Source organism: Mustela putorius, unplaced genomic scaffold, assembly GCF_011764305.1.
Source record: "Mustela putorius furo isolate JIRA1106 unplaced genomic scaffold, ASM1176430v1.1 tig00000083_pilon_pilon_pilon, whole genome shotgun sequence".
Lineage (NCBI taxonomy): Eukaryota > Metazoa > Chordata > Mammalia > Carnivora > Mustelidae > Mustela > Mustela putorius.
In genome coordinates, this window is record NW_025421273.1 from 2,908,879 (window position 1) to 2,914,392 (window position 5,514).

Here is a 5,514-nt window from a genome sequence, read left to right on the forward strand (position 1 = left end):
GCACTCAGTTCTTTTGCACTAGCTGACCTTTTTGTCTGGAAAGCTCTTTCAGATCTGTGCATGATTCCCACCTTCTCAATATTCATGACTGAACCCAATGTGATTTCTTCAGGAAGTCCCTCTTCACCTGCCTTAACAAAATCAGCCCTTCAGTCATTTTATGATACATATTCTTCTTATTTTTTTCCTTTGCATTTAGTAACTATGAGTGTTGTATAATTGTCAGAGTATTTATTTTCCATATATAATAAGGATATTTTTGTATTTATAAGGATATAGGCATATAAAGTATATGGACATTCATATATGTTTTTATACATATATATTTATATATACATATTAACATATATTTATATATATACCTTTGTATGGACAATAATATATGTTAGCATATATTATTGTTCATGTAGAATTTAGACTGATATAATTTTTTAATTAATTTTTTTCTCTCAGAGGGTAAGCTCACTTGAAATTGAAACAGATTCATCCTGTTTGCCTGACTCATTGCTATATCAGCAGATTCCAGACACATAATAGGCCTTACTGGTGTTTAATTTAGGAGATCCACAATTTTATTCTGAGTAACGACACAGCCAGCTAAGAAAAATATTTCTTCAGCTTCCTTAGAGCAATACAACATTGTCACTAAGGTCTTGCAAGTGATATATATGTAGAATGTTCTGTGGAACATCTCTGTAGGCTGCCCAAAGAGAGTTTTCACAGGTCAGATAGGCAGCCTTTTTGGTTGTTGCTGATTTTATCCTCTCCTTTGTTTCATTCAATAAAATGTGAATGTGATTAAACATTGAAGTCATCTTGGGTACAGATTGGCTTGATAAGGGAAACCACATGCTGGGATGCTGAAATAGGACAGTTAGGCTCTTGATGAGGATGAAGTCCATTTTATCATACAGGATTACTCACTCCAGAATATTTTTTTTTCTCTAAAAGAGGAATAATTGGGGGGTGCCTTGTGGCTCATTTAGTTAAGCATCTGTCTTTGGCTCAAATCAGGAACCCAGGGTCTTGGGATCAAGACCTGCATTGGCTCCCTGCTCAGTGAGGAGTCTGCTTCTCCCTCTGCTGCTCTCCTGCTTGTGCGCTTGCTCTCTCTCTCTCTATCAAATAAATAAATAAGTAAATGAATCTTGAAAAGTGGAATAATTGTTTTCTTAGGACACTGTTATTTTGTTATTCATTGTTGGATAAAATTCCTAATTGTGAAATAATTTTTATAACAATAAAAATTGAAGATGGAAAAAATATACGGGAAATAGAAAGCAGTAGTTCCAATACAGGTTTTCTTAACAAATATACTTCCCCCCCCATTTGAGAGTAGTCCTTTATTAACTGACAAGATTACAAAAATAATCATATAGATACCTTAGTTTATCCTTTGAATAAGCCTATTGATCTAGTCTCCCCTGTTGCCAGCATCTCCACCCTCCACAAAATGGTCTTTTTTTTTTCATTGCCCCTCGTGGAGAAGATAATTTGAAGGGCCATAAAAAGTCATTTGCCTCTTTGAAATGTTTTCCAACAGTATAGATCTCATGAATCAGATCCTCCCTGAAGATGATGCCATATTTACCTAGAGATCAGGCAATCAATGTGTTATCTGTCAGGGCAATTTGCTTCCTGTTGATTTTGCCATAACTATGCTTGTAGATCAATTCATTCACCAACATCAGGTTTGGGTATCCCCATGCTATATATGGTTCCACAATCCTTAATATGTTAACTGAAGCCTTGTTGAGCTTAACAAAGGAGCCATTGAAGATTTGGCAAAGGTGAAGAAGCTGCAACACCTTTCGAACCTTTGGGGTCACACCATTAATACCTCTGATCCTGATGACAAATGTCAATTTGGGTTCCACAGATATGTAGAAGTTGCCAGCCTTTCTTGCCATCCTCGCCATTCAAATTTCAGTACATCTGCCTTTATTCTTTGTGGTAATGCTTAACTTTTTCATAGATAAGTTTCCTTCTTGCCTTTCGAAGCATCTTTTGAGCAAACCTCTTCCTCAGATGCTTGATCTTCAACTCTGAAATTTCTTCACTTCTCTTTAAGGGTTTCTAGCACAACAGGAATCTTCTTTTTCTTCTCTTCTGCACCCTCCATGGTTCCAGCCAGAAAAGAGGAATAGACTTCATTTTTTAAAGCAGTTTGGGTTTTAAAAAATTAAGGGCAAGTAGAGAGTCTCCATATGTGCTCTCTCCCTGCCCCTCTAGTTTCTCCTTCCATTATTGGGGTATATTTGTTAAAGTTGATGAACTGATATTGGTACAAGATTAACTGAAGTCCATAATTTACTTTAAAGTTCACTCTTTATGTTGTATATTCAATAGGTTTTGATTAATGCATAATGACTTTTGTATGTTGAGTTAAATGACATTAGATAAAAATATCAGTGAGATTAAGTAAATGCTATGTTTATTTGATTATGTATTTGTAGTATGTCTCTTCTTACTAGAATACAAGCCCCTTAGGAATAGATTCTTTGTATGTTTTGTTGTATTTGTAATGCCTAGAGCAATTTCTTGCATAGTATAGAGTCTCATTAAATATTAGTTGAACATAAAAATGTGAATTTAAATGTTAAGTGTTGGATATTCTTTAAAAAGAGATAATATCCTCTAATGCAAAACAAAATAATAAACCAGAACAAAGAAATTTAAGCTATGTTTGAAAATTTCAGAAATTTTGGAATAGTGGGGAGGAAAAGAAAATGAAATAATTTAAGGGCAATCAAAGTATTTACAAAGGTTTGGGAAAGAGTTTTAAAAAGAAGCAAGGAATAATGTAGTACCAAGAGATAGTAACAATAGGGAGTTATTTCCACTTCTAAGACTTAATGGGCTAGGAAAGAAAAACTGGAATGAGGGATTGGTAGAGATAGTGAAGGAGGGAAAATGGGTGGGAAAGAAAGAAAGGGTGGTAGGAGATATGGAGAGAACCACTACAGAACTCAGTCAACACCAAGGGATTTGACATAAGAGAAGTTAGAGAATAAAATACATGTAACTCTTTTCCCATTCTATAGATATCCTGCCTGCCAGTGTCTTCTACTGCTGAAGCTAAGTCATGAACTGAGGAGTAATCTAACCTTTCAGTTTTAGAACAAGAACAGCCGAAGAAAGAATATATTAGAGAATGTGGAATATACTAAGAGTGCATAGAACAATAAAGAATGACTTTATAGTGTCAAACAAAATATCTTTTTCAATTCTGGTTTTGGGGTTTTTGTTTATTTTTGGGTTTGTTTGGTTGGTTTTTTGTTTGTTTGTTTTTTATCTGACTGAAAACATTCTTTGGTTGAAAATTTTGTATCCGAGGAGCACGGAGAATAAAATAAAAAATAAATAAATAATAAAAAAATTCCCACTAGCTACCATATTCTGTGGAGTGTTGCATTGAATTCTCAAGTAAAACCAAACATTATTCACCATTGATGTTCTTCATATCAAGTAGTAAACAAAAAAGTGGGGAAATGAATAAAGTAGCATAAAACATGGCTACTATAACTGATTATGAGGCTTTAACTGATATTTATGGCTTTTCTACCAAACGTTCCAGGTTTTTGTTTTTGTTTTACAATTTTATTTATTTATTTGACAGACCGAGATCATAAGTAGGCAGAGAGGCAGGCAGGGGCGGGGGAAAACAGGCTCCCTCCTGAGCAGAGATCCCGATGCAGGGCTCTATCTCAGGATCCTGGGATCATGACCTGAACTGAAGGCAGAGGCTTTAATCCACTGAGCCACCCAGGCGCCCCACATTCCAGGTTCTTTACCCTCTATCAACACCTGGGATACATGTGGCTTTTTACCTGGCTAAAGGACTCAAACTACTTGATGATCTGAGTCCTCATTAGCATTGTCTTTGCATAGTCTCAGTACATTTTCATTGGAAAAAACTACTGGACAAGAGATTGTAAGAAGTGCCTTAGTGAAGCCTCCAGGTTCAGTCTGTATCAGCTTGGTACGAGTATAGAGCAGAGCAACTCATTTTTTACTTTGAATCAGGACGAATCAGCCAACACTCAATTTAACAATCCTCTTCTATATTCATAGGTTCAGTGACATAAGGAACCTATAATAGCCAGAGAAATGTCTCAGCTTCTAGATGAGTGAAATCATTGTCATATTCCACAGTACTGAAGAAACTGTAACATTTCTCCTTTACACAATAGAACTTTCAATCTCATGGAGTCTAGTGGGTTATTTGATATCCTAGTAAAAGGGCCATTTCCACCCTACATCCCTTTGTGGATCTATGTTTCTGGCTATGGAAGAAACAGTACCATATATGGCTACTGATTATGTTATAAACTGAATTATTTAGGAAAGCACTTCAATCCTGTAGGGAGTTGTCTGCCAGCTGGCATTGAAACTGAGCATTCTGTGGGTTATAACATAATTCTGTCAAACCAGCTGCTTTTGGATTACTGAGCACATGGTAAAAATATTCTGTGGGTGTGACTCTTTGTGCTCTTTGTCGGACAATCTGTCCCTTCATTAGAGATGATGTTTAACAGAAAATTCTGACAATGGATAACACCTTCTAGCAAAAGTCATGTGGACAGGACTTGAAATATTTTTGTGTGAGACATCTTTCTCTTAAGGTGAGGGGATTGGTGAGGAGTATCATTGCCTTCTTGCGACAGAAGGTGCTCTACATGTATTATAGAGGTGGGGATGGGGAAGATCCTTGCTATCCCTGTGATAGAAAGTGCTCTGTATACTATGTATAGCTATTTCCTTTTCCTTTTGAAAGCATACCCAGGTAAATAGCCACAGATTAGTCCAGAGAGATATAATTTATGCAGCAGGGGTCAAATTGCTGGCCTTTACTTCAGAGACAACCAGCTCCATTGGAATATACCTTTGTAAACCAGTTTGATTTTGGAAAGTGAATATGTGGTGAGTTAGCTTTCTGTTAACCAGATCTAGATATTTCCCCCCATATTTGTTTTAGTACCACTTTATCAGGATACCCATCTGTTATGTTTTTAAGGACCTCATCTTCATTTATTGATTGACATTAATAAAGGTCAGGGCCAAACACCAAAGACCAAAAAGAACTCAACTATTTGGGCGCCTGGGTGGCTCAGTGGGTTAAGCTGCTGCCTTCGGCTCAGGTCATGATCTCAGGGTCCTGGGATCGAGTCCTGCATCGGGCTCTCTGCTCAGCAGGGAGCCTGCTTCCCTCTCTCTCTCTCTGCCTGCCTCTCCATCTACTTGTGATTTCTCTCTGTCAAATAAATAAATAAAATCTTTAAAAAAAAAAAAGAACACAACTAGTCAATCACAGTTAGGTTTATTATTTTGCTGCAGCAGTAAAAACTACATTAGAGGAATCACAAGATACCTCTGTTGGAAGACGGAATTATAGGATGTGAGTTAATGGGGTTTTGTTTGTTTGTTTGTTTTTGTTTTTGTTTTTTTGTAGAGAGAGATGGAGAGCACATGGGAGCTGGTTGGGGGAATAGGAAGAGAGAGAATCTTAAGCAG

The 5,514-nt window shown here is 36.6% G+C and overlaps 1 pseudogene; it reads right to left on the reverse strand.

Moving 5' to 3' along the window:
• Positions 1-1,384: 1,384 nt before the first annotated feature.
• On the reverse strand, positions 1,385-2,122 carry LOC101680541 (annotated as a pseudogene).
• Positions 2,123-5,514: the final 3,392 nt, after the last annotated feature.